At 41.5% G+C, this 12155-nt stretch overlaps 1 long non-coding RNA gene across 1 annotated transcript in view; it reads right to left on the reverse strand.

Annotated features, from left to right (window-relative positions):
- Positions 1–1820: 1820 nt before the first annotated feature.
- The window catches only part of LOC133260557 (uncharacterized), a 59733-nt gene continuing 49398 nt past the window's right edge, over positions 1821–12155 (reverse strand). The window contains exon 3 of the long non-coding RNA XR_009740859.1: positions 1821–9630. This is a non-coding gene — a long non-coding RNA (uncharacterized LOC133260557). The remainder of the gene's footprint in view (positions 9631–12155) is intronic.

Consider the following 12155-nt stretch of genomic DNA (forward strand, 5'->3'; position numbering starts at 1 on the left):
ATGGCTGTGTCCAAGTGTCCCCTTTAAAGGACACCAGTCATATTGAATTAGAGGGTCTATGTTACTCTAGTATAATCTTGTTTCAACTAAATAATAGTATCTGCAACAACTCTTTGTGAAAATAAGGTCACATTCTGAGGGAACTGGGAGTTAGTACTTTAACATGTGAACTTTGGAGGGACCTAATTTCATCTGTAAGAAACACACACCTGTGTGGGTGTACACGTGTGCGCATGCATGCACATTGGCTTCAATAGCATCTCCAAGTGATGGAAAAGGCAATTTACTTTAGTCCCTATGCTCTAGAGAATTCTACTAAGGCTCAGAGAAGCTAAGGGATTAGGGGAATCCAGGTCTCTAGACCCTCAGTCGAGGACATTTTCTACTCCTTGGAATAGTGTGTGTCTTCTGATGCCATCACTTCTACTGTTGCAACCACTGCCAAACAGTCAGATTCCTAAGGGTTCTGATTTGGCCAACGTGGGTGTCAAGCTGGTGGGCAGTCTCTAAAGCATTTCTCAGACTGTGCTGACAGCATCCTTGCAGAAGAGTGGGCACTGGAATAAAAGCTTATTCTACAACATGGCATTCCTCCAAGGCTGCTTAATATGCCTGTTTCTTAAGCAGCTAAGTGTTGTTTGCAGCTCTGTGTTCAGAAAACCAGCAAGTCAAATCCATAGGGACCAGAGTTCAGCACATTTCCAACCAAAGGGGCAAGCTGTCTGTCAACTCAATCCTAGTTATCACATATTGCTAGTTATCACATATTGCTGTGTCTTCAAAATCATCACCAGCTCAATATCTAATTTACTGAAACAGCATCTAGTATTTGATATAATCTAATCTTTAGGGTAGTAAAACACCCAAAATTTTTCTCTAATCTTTACCCAAGCCAAAATCCTCCTCTTTAAAACAATGCATGTCTACTGATGGAGGAATGGATAAAGAGGATGTGGTACACGTACACAGTGGAATATGACTTAGCCACGAAAAAGAATGAAATAAAGCTATTTGCAGTGGCATGGATGGACCCTATGGCCCTAGAGATTGTCATACTGAGTGAAGTAAGTCAGATAGAGAAAGACAAATATCAAATGATATCACTTATATGTGGAATCAAAAAATATGGTACAAATGAATCTATTTACAAAACAGAAATAGAGTCACAGATATAGAAATCAAACATGGTTATGAAGGGGGAAAGGGGAAGAAATAAATTGAGAGATTGAGATTGACATGTACACACAACTATACATAAAATATATAACTAATAAGCACCTACTGTGTAGCATAGGGAACTCCACTTAATATTCTGTAATGACCTATATGAGAAAAGACTGTAAAAAAGATTTCGGTTCAGTTCGGTTCAGTCGCTCAGTCATGTCCGACTCTGCGACCCCATGAATGGCAGCACACCAGGCCTCCCTGTCCATCACCAACTCCCGGAGTTCACTCAGACTCACGTCCATTGAGTCGGTGATGCCATCCAGCCATCTCATCCTCTGTTGCCCTCTTCTCCTCCTGCCCCCAATCCCTCCCAACATCAGAGTCTTTTCCAATGAGTCAACTGTTAGCATGAAGTGGCCAAGTACTAGAGTTTCAGCTTCAGCATCATTCCTTCCAAAGAACACCCAGGACTGATCTCCTTTAGAATGGACTGGTTGGATCTCCTTGCAGTCCAAGGGATTCTCAAGAGTCTTCTCCAACACCACAATTCAACAACAGCCTTGTTCTTCTATTATACATATTGTTCTTCAATTATACATATACATATATATGTATAATTGATTCACTTTGCTGTATAGCAGAAACTAAGACAACACTGTAATCAACTACATTCCAACAAAAATTAATTTTTAAAAAGGCCTAAATAGAAGAACAAGGCTGTTGTTTTAAAAGACTTAAGGTAGGAGGGGGTTAATTGGTTTGGCAAAAACTCAAATTAACACCCACACCTAAGAGTTGCCTCCCAGAGATGTATCATAGATATGTGAGCAACCAGACAAATCACATGAAAGGTAGAAAAATAAAGAGGATTTCTTTGAAAGTGACCCAATAGAGGCTGTGGTCAAGATACCCTGGAAAGGGAGGCCAGGAGGGCTGCTGAAGCTTGGCATAGCTGTGGTTGTTTAGTTGCTTAGTCATGTTCGACTGTTTGCAAACCCCTGGACTGCAGCATGCTATGCTTTCCTATTATTCACCATCTCCTGGAGTTTGCTCAAACTCATGTGCATTGAGTCAGTGATACCACCCAACCATCTCATCCTCTGTTGCCCTCTTCTCCTCCTGCCTTCAATCTTTCCTAGCATCAGGGTCTTATTCAATGAGTCACCTCTTTGCATCAAGTGGCCAAAGTCTTGGAGTCTTAGCATTAGTCCTTCCAGTGAAGTTGATTTCCTTTAGAATTGACTGGTTTGATCTCCTTGCTGTCCAAGGGACTCTCAAGAGTCTTCTCTAACAGCACAGTTTGAAAGCATCAATTCTTTGGTGCTCAGCCTTCTTTATGATCCAATTCTCACATCCATACATGGCTACTGGAAAAACCATAGCTTTGACTATATGGATTTTGACATAGACATGGAACCTCTGCTAAGTCACTTCCCTTCTCCCTTGCTTTTCCCCAAGTGTGAAATGAAAGCATTACACTGAGAGATTGCCAACATCCCTTCTGATTTTAAAATTTTATCTGGGAGGAAACCCAGGTAAATAAATTAGCCATATGCTCTCTAAATGAACAACAGATTCCAAAGAGCTATGCAGCTCCTAAGCTGCTGAAAGCCACCAATCCCAGTAAACACTCCCTCCCACAGAGCCACTCTAGGCACCGTGGAGAGAGAAGAAGTCCAAGGCATCAAACAGCACTGACCCTGCTTCTCCTGAGAACACATAAGTCAGTGGCCCTGAAGCACCTGGGTAGCTCAGATAAGCATTTGGAACTGGGAGACAATATAGGCAATGGGAGTCTGAGGTCTCTCTGAAATAGGATGGGAACCTAGCAGGAGGAAGCGTCACTGCACACCAGGTGGGTCAAAGGTCAATGCTCACTGGCAAAAAGCTGTACAAGATCCTCAGCACTAGTGACTAGTCAAAGGACTGAAAGCCCAAGAAGACAGGGATTTCAACCAGTGGTAGACACCTATTTTGATATTGTAGACTGGCCACCAGTGAGCCAGATTTGGGCAGGAGACTAGTTTTACTTATCCTGTATAGTATATTTCAAAAAATTAGTTTCCAATCTTAAAATGTTGAAACATTTTTAAACATAAAATACAGATTTCCAGTTTCTCTTGAAAATTATATATTTGGTGATGGGTAAGTGCTCAGTCATTCAGTCATGTCCAATGCTTTGCAACCCTAAGGACTGTTGCCCATCAGGCTTTTCTGTCCATGGGATTATCCTGGCAAGAATACTGAAGTGGGTTGCCATTTCCTCCTCCAGGAGATCTTACCAACCCAGGGATCAAACCCAAGTCTCTTACTCAACCTAGGGATTGAACCTGAGTCTCTTCCATCTCTTGCATTGGCAGGCAGATTCTCCACCACTGAGCCATCTGGGAAGCCCATATTTGGAGAAACTGAGCCTTTATTCCCACCTGACTGCCATCATCTGGGACTGAAGACCACTTGCCCAGGACAGATGGGACATGGCTTCCCAATGTGTCACAAGCCAGTCGTCAGCTTTGCTCATTTGCAGGTGTTCTCTGGGCTCACTCAGGAATAAAGTGAATGAGATCATCCAGTGCTGTCTGCAAAGGCAGAGGCATGGGTTTGCCTCAGCAAGCCTTTCAGTTTTCTGAATGATAACCATGGACCAAAGGCAGCACCATCTAAATCATAAATTTAATAGGCAAAAAAGGTACTGAGAATAAATCAATGAGCACCATGAAAGGAATGATTTCATAAAAAGTGGCACATCCATACTATGAAATATTATCCAGCTACTGAAGAGAATCCAGATCAGTGGCTCTCAACCAGGGACAATTTTTTTCTTCAGGGACATCTGGGGGTAGGGAGGGGTGTAGATAGAGCTAGGCACTGCTGTGACCTGGTAGGTAGTGGATAGCAATGCTGTTAAACATCCTACAACACACAGGAGAGCCCCTCCACAACAAAAAATGTCAGTAGTACTGAGGATCAAAAAACATCTAGATTCAATCTTATTAACATGATACTGAGAAAAGCAAGATGCAGTATATTTACCATTTTAATACAATGACAGAAAAAGTTATGCTCTCAAATTTAATAAATAGTATTATGATAGTATCTGTATGAAATCAGCTATTTCTGCATCTATATGCATAAAAAGTTTCGTCAAACACTAGATCACCAAATGTTAACAGGATCCAACTCAGAATGATGGCATGCCAGCTGATTTCTACTTTTATCCTTTTATTTCTTGGCTTTGTGTGAACATTTTTTTAAAAATCTGCATTATTTACATAATCAGCAAAACACAGTAAAGATGTTTTTCATTGAAAAAAATTTATACACATGATCTTTGATAATAGATTTATCAGTCACCCTGCAAAATCTTATCCCTTTTGCCATTAACAAAGACAATCATAATTGATTAACATCTTTCTGGTCTCTCTTCCCTTGCCTGACATTGAAAGGGCCAGAAAAAGGTCATGTGGTTCTTAGCAAGAGAAGCCCAGGCAGCTAATCTGTTAGCGTCAGCACCGGACAGCAAGAGTCAGTTGGCAATCAATGACTGACCAACTTACAGGGCCACATCTCCTCTCCCCCTTCCTGATCAAGTTTATCCTGAGTGCAGAGAGTTCCCAGACAGAGAACAGAGCCAGAAGACATGGGCCCTACTCTTAATAAGCTTACTCACTATTCAGGAGATGTTCACAGCATGGAGCCGAACTTGGTGTAGGTGGGGGTACCAGTTACAAATCCAAGTTCACAAAAACCAGCTCTGCCTGGCATCAGGTCAGCCTGCCTTTCATATCCTGCTAACCACTTTGCAGTTGAAAAAGCAGAGGTTTTTGCAGAGTCAGAGGCTCCAAAGGACTGGAGCTCAGTCAGACTGCATCTGTATCTGCTGAAGACAACAGTACAGGGCCAAACTCTGTTCCTGAGGCACCTCTCAGCTGCCCTTGCTTGGGTATCACAGCATCATCACCAATGGGCTGAGTGGAAAGTGCTGTTGGCCTCTCTGTCCCACCTTGCATCTCCTGGTACACCATGTCTGAAAACAGATTCAGTCTTCTCCCAAAAGGAGTGGATTACTGTGTAGTTGTACATAAGTATCTGAATGTGTGGTTCTAATTTTTGTGAAAGCGGGGTATATGCACACACTTTTATCAATAAGTAGTTATCACTATGTACATCAATAGACAAGAGTTTCAGGACACATGAGATAATGCTTTGGGATCAATGTAAGCATGTGTATTTAACAATGAATATATTATGCACAAGGGTTTCCCTGGTAGCTCAGTTGGTAAAGAATCCACCTACAATGTAGGAGACCCCAGTTCGATTCCTGGGTCAGGAAGATTCCCTGGAAAAGGGATAGACTACCCACTCCAGTATTCTTGGGCTTCCATTCTGGCTCAGCTGGTAAAGAACCCATCTGCAATGTGGAGACCTGGGTTTGATCCCTGGATTGGAATGATCCCCTGGAGAAGGGAAAGGCTACCCACTCCAGTATTCTGGCCTGGAGAGTTCCATGGGACTCTTTAGTCCATGGGGTTATAAAGAGTCAGACATGACTGAGCAAAAATGAAAGTTTTTCACTTTTCATATTATGCATATTATTCAACAAGTTAAACTTCAATATTAGCTAAAGAATTCAGTCAACATACTTAAGTGATAAAACTGAGCTTCTGTAATGTCCTACATATCAGGTATTTTGCTGGTGCTTTCCAAGTATGTCTTCAAAACTCACAAAATCCCTGCTGAGAGAGTCCTATTAGCCTTATGCAATAGATGAGGAAACTGAAGCTCAAAGCAAGTTAGATATATCTCCCAAGTCTACTATCAAATGTCAGAGCCAAGATTCATAGCCATATCTATTTGAATCCAATATGGTTTCATTCTATGATGCTTTCTCCCCATTTATTCCTCATAACCCAAGATATCTTGTATAAAGGGAAGCTCAAGATGTCTATCAGAAGAGCTACAATCAAAACCTAATGTCCTGGAGTTTACACTTATACCAGGGCTTCCCAGGTGGCTCAGTGGTAAAGAACCCACCTACCAATGCAGGAGATGCAGTATTGATCCCTGAATCAGGAAGATCCCCTGGAGGAGGAAATGGCAACCCACTCCAGTATTCTAGACTGGAAAATCCCACAGAGAGCCTGACAGGCTATAGTTCATGGGGTCACAAAGAGTCAGACACGACTGAGCACGCATACAGCACACACTTATACCAAATACTTGTCTGCCCTTTAATGAATAATAGTCAAATAATTATATGTTATTGGGTAAGTAGGATATAATAGCAAAGCTAAATATAGAAAGTATCAATATCTGGGAAATTTGCTTTGATGAAACTAGAGATTTTTATAGCTTCGAGTACAACTAGTAGTGTTTCATTTTTCTTGAAGTATGATGAAATAGCCAATGACATTGGGGTAAATGGAAAAACCCAAAGGAGGTTATCATCAATTTCCTATCTCCAGTTCATGCAGGGATCATTAATTCTACTTACTGAAGTATAAAGTGGTGCTCTTTATGGTTGAGACCTCCTGTGAATTTTCTGTGATGAGCAGGTTAACATCAAATTAAAATCCCCCAAATAAATACAAGGGGTCCGTCAGTCTCAGACAGTTTCTTTTAGATTAGCTTCTCATTAAACATAGGAATGGGTCTCCTAGGAGCTTTCCAGTCAGGCTCTCTTGCTTGGGATGTGATGGTCATTTTTGCTAACTCTATAACCAATGTTTCACAACAGTTTTTGTACTTTTTTTTTTTTAAAGCATATTCCCTATTTGGTGAATATAATATTCTCATGCAGCTTCCTCCTCAAAAATAAATAAATAAATAACTGAACACCAAAGCCTCCTCTTGATAATTTCTATCATTTCAAGAAAGAAAGAAAGTGAAAATTGTTCAGTTCTGTCCATCTATTTGTGATACCAGGGACATAGCCCATGGAATTCTCTAGGCCAGAATACTGTAGTGGGTAGCCTTTCCCTTCATTCCAAAGATAAACCCTAATAAGTGAACACTAAAGCCTCCTCTTGATAGTTTCTATCATTCCAAAGACAAAGCCTATCATATCAGCACAAAGCAAGGCTGGTAAGTCTAGCTTATTTCCTGCAGTTTTATTTAAGAAAGTAACAGTGTTTGGTGGGTTTTTTTTTTTTTTTTGGCTTCAACTTCCCATCATAATATGGGCTTCCCTGATAGCTCAACTGGTAAAGAATCTGCCTGAAATCCAGGAGACTCCAGTTTGATTCCTGGGTCGGGAAGATCCACTGGAGAAGGGAAGGGCTACTCACTCCAGTACTCTGGCCTGAAGAATTCCATGGACTGGATAGTCCATGGGGTCACAAAGAATCAGACTGAGTGATTTTCTTTTTTTTTTTTTCCCATTATAATAGTGAATATACTTCTCAAACTTCCCCTTCCTTGAAAAATCCTAAGTTTTCCCTGTGGTAGGTCCTGACACCCTGGCTCTGAATTACAGTCCCGAAGTTAAATTAACTCCAAAGATAGGACAGGAAACTAATTTCATTGGAGCTGGTTTGTTTTTCTTACACTGATGGGAAAAGTAAATGCTTAAGGAGAGAGGAGCTGACACTGGCAAAAGGAGGATGTGCACCTTCTTCCCATCACAGGAGCAGTGCAGGAGGTGGCAACGCAGGCAGGAGAGGCCTCAGACTCGGCCCTCCTTACCAAGGGGACTGACTAAGTGTCCAGTTTAGCACTCAAGTGGTGACGCCCGAGGAGATTCCACAGACCTGCTCATCCTCACTCCCTCTGTGTGCCACGGAAGCAGACCCACTCTTCATTCATGAGACAGAAAAGATTCGCAAGAGGCAACCATGGAATAAAGAGAGAGAAATGATGACAGGGAGGAGAACAAAGACTTACAGAGGGATAAGAAAGGCATCAGAGGAAAAGGAGAAAAGCAGAGGAGAGCAACCAATGAAGGCATCCAGGAAGTTTAGGCCATAGAGAACAGGAGGGATCATCACAATGACAGTTTCACACTGGTAACAGTGCATGCTCACTCAGTCATGTCTGACTCTTTGCAACACCATAAACTACAGCCTGCCAGGCTCCTCGTCCATGGGGTTTCCCAGGCAAGGATACTGGAGTAGGTTGCCATCTCCTTCTCTTGGGGGATCTTCTTGACCCAGGGATTGACCCTGTGTCTCCTGCATTGGCAGACGGATTCTTTACCAATGAGCCACCAGGGAAGCTGACACAAACATACATACATACATTCAATTTAGTTTAACTGCATTTCAGGATAAATGTAAACCTAAAAAACACCTATCCCAACCTCCCTTTACCCTGAGGAATCTAAGACTCTCATTGCCAGGTAGCAGCATTAGAATTTAAACCCAGTTTGTCTAGCTCCACATCCCAAGCTGTTAATTACTAGGTCACTTATCTGTAACGAATGCAAAAGAATGTGTACACTTAGTTGCTTTTTCTCCAGGTCACATTAGTCATCTTGATGCTTTTCCGCTGATGTATCTGTTAATAAAAATCACTTGGGGACCCACTCTAGAAACTTCCATTGCAGCCTCAAGCACACTCTTTGGACTATCTTTGTGATGATATAGCCTCATGCTCTGAGAGTGGAGAGTATTTAGGGGATAGCCAAAAGCCAGTCAGAGCAAAATTGGTGAAAACCTGTGGCAGACACTGCTACTATTTGAGGTTTAAGCACAAAGTATTCTGTGTGTCTTTACTGTCTCAGAGAAACTCCCAAAGAAGGGCTGTTAGCAAATGCTGATCAATGGCCTCGCCATTGCAATAAACAAAGACCCAAGATAACCCCTTCAAAGCTCAACATTAAATTGGTACATTTGTCAAAACACGATTCCTGTCACAATAAAATCCTAGCTTAGTCATTCTTCATACAGAAGCAATCTGATCTTGGTTTAACTACTGGTAAATGAATGTTCCAGGGACTTCCCTGTCAGTCCAGTGGTTAGGGTGCCAAACCTTCACTGTAGGGGTCATGGGTTCCATCTGCGGTTGGGGAACTAAGATCCTACATGCTGTAGAGCATAAATGAATGAATGAATGAATAGAAAATAAATGTTCCATGAAAAAAGAAAAACAGGTAAGCATCTAATAGTCTTTGATGTTGACGCTGTTGAAGCATCTTGTGCCCTAATTTGATAAAAGTCCAAAGAGAAAGGATAATGCTCTTGAGGTATTATGGCCCTTAAACTTCAAACTTTTGATCATGGGAGTGAGATCATGGATGACAAGACATTTGGGATGAGATGGCCTGACTATCTCCTGCTCTGAGAGTGACTAATCTTTGAACAGGGCTAACAGGGCTACCTCTCAAAATTTGAAAAATGGCATCATATTTGGGCTGGAGAGCTTCCTCTTCTGTTCATGGTCCACAGAGCAGGTGCTGTCTTCTGAATGGTTACTGCTTTTCTCAAGAGCTGCCAATTTTCATTATAGCAATGGACTGGAGGAGTGCTGGAATGTCACATGAAAAGAAAATTAGTGAGCAGCCCCCTTTTTCTCCATTAGAATTTCAGCAAAGTGAGTAAAGCAAGGGCAGACAAGATAATTGAAGGGGTTGCATGGGCATTTATTTCACTTTCATTTTTCCTTTGAGAAAGTGTTAATAAAATTAGCAGTGTTACAATAACAGCAAGGATTATAAAAGATACATTAATCAACAATGTACAATTTCCCTACCAGAATCTATAATAAAACTTTTCAAATGCAAATCTCCCATCAGTGAACATATAAAGAGGCAAGATAAAGAAGGGGGAGAAATGACATTAAGCTAATTCTCAGTCATCTCTGAAAACTAGAAGGATTAAAACTTTTGAAGTTAACTGACAAATCTCCCCAAACTTAATTTCAAACTTTCATTCAGTTTTTGCTCTGTCAAGGCTTTAGCCAAAGCTCCTTACAAGGAATCATGCTAATTCTTTTCAGTTTTAGGGACTGGGTTAAAATCATCAATGTCTTCCCATAGCCTACCACACAAAGCCCCAAATCCTCTTACACGTCTCTCTAAAGTCAAGTCCTAATCAGCAATCAAAGCCCTTGTAATCCAGCCCACTCTGGCCCCAAAGTCATTTCCCTTGTTTGCCCACCACAAATTCTCAGCTAAAAACTGGGTCCCTTGAAGGTCTACAATGCTCTACTCCTCTGTATCATTTCTGTTCAATTTCTTCATCCTCTGAAGCCTTTACAACTCAGATGCTGCCTCTTCTCAGCCTCGCCCTTCCCTTCTAGGTCTCATCACCTTACACCTCTCACGTAGTCTGAACCAAATCACACCTTGATAATAAGCCATTTGAATGGATCACAATTTATCATGGATACCACCTCTGCAGGAGGACAGCAAGCTTCCATGAAGCAGAGACAGCAAGCATTGAGCATATACACACGATAAGCATCTAGTGACTGTATGATAGACTCTGTTTCTATGCCTCCTTCTGTGGAGATGCAAACAGGCCAAAAGGCAGAGAAAAAGAAAAGAAAAGGAGAGACAAGGGAATCTCAATGCTCCAGAATCTGAACAACGAACTGAACAATGGTCTAAATAACCCTAAGTTTACTGTATACGTAAAGGGAAAATGCACAGAGGATGAATGCAGTTTACACTAAAGTTGTTTTGAGAACTATGATGATTTATTAAATGTTGATTCAGCGAATCTAGTATAAAGGGGTTTCCCAGGTGGTGCAGTGGTAAAGAATCTGCCTGCCAATGTAGGAGACAATAGAGACACGGGTTGGATCCCTGGGTCAAGGAAGATCCCCTGGAGAGGGAAATGGCAATCCACTCCAGCATTCTCGCCTGGAAAATTCCATGGACAGAGGAGCCTGGTGGGTTACAGCCCATGGGGTCACAGAGTCAGACACAACTGGGTAACTGGGCACACACACGTACACTTCCAAGAGGAGCAGATATGTAGATATAAAATATTTCCTAAAATCAAATGGTACAATCATAAATATACTAAAGAAAACGTCTCCCCTAAATCATTCTCAACTCAAAATGGTAAATTAAATTCATTATTGAGATATTCAGGCATGCTAATGATGCTGAATGTACCTGCTGGTAATAAATGTAAACACTGAAATCTTCCAGGAACATGATGAGAGCCGTTTTCACACAACCATCTGAAGTCTCCATCTGTCATTCAGAAAGCTATAGCTGCATTGAATCCTTTGTGTAAAACCCAAGGAGATGCTGCTCATGGCAAGAATGAGGCTAACGTTTCTACCAAAGCAAAACAACAACTGCTTGAAAATGCCAAAAATCACAACAGAAAGATGAACTGGTGCTAATCTTGAGATGCCAAGATCCATGGCATTTCATCTGATGAAATGGTGTCCCCCTCACTGAAGCAAACCCCATGATAACAGAAACAGCATTATTTCTCCCTTAGTTCTTTTTATGGTAGCAAAGTTTCATGACTACAGAGGCTGAGATTCAGCCCTAGGCACGTCACCAAGGGCACTTCTATAGCTGGAATCACCATTCTAGGCCAACAAACTTTTTCATCTTTTAAAACAAAACTTTTTATTTGACAATATTTTTGAAATAGATTATGGTTTGGGATGGTTGTAAATTTCAGTGTGTTAAAAGATAGGCTTTTAGGAGATTAAGTACCAAAATAGTATGAGTTATATGTCTCTAACCCATTTCCACAGCACAAAAATATCTTTCTATGTTTTTGTTTGAAAGAAAATAGAGAAGAAAGATACAGACCTTGAAAAATACTCTTTTAAAAAGAGAGAGAGAGAGACTGCTACTGCTAAGTTGCTTCAGTCGTGTCCGACTCTGTGCGACCCCATAGACAGCAGCCCATCAGGCTTCCCCGTCCCTGGGATTATCCAGGCAAGAACACTGGAGTGGGTTGCCATTTCCTTCTCCAGTGCATGAAAGTGAAAAGTGAAAGTGAAGTCGCTCAGATGTGCCCAACCCTCAGCGACACCATGGACTGCAGCCTTCCAGGTTCCTCCGTCCATGGGATTTT

This window comes from Bos javanicus, chromosome 2 (genome assembly GCF_032452875.1).
Source record: "Bos javanicus breed banteng chromosome 2, ARS-OSU_banteng_1.0, whole genome shotgun sequence".
NCBI classification, from domain to species: domain Eukaryota; kingdom Metazoa; phylum Chordata; class Mammalia; order Artiodactyla; family Bovidae; genus Bos; species Bos javanicus.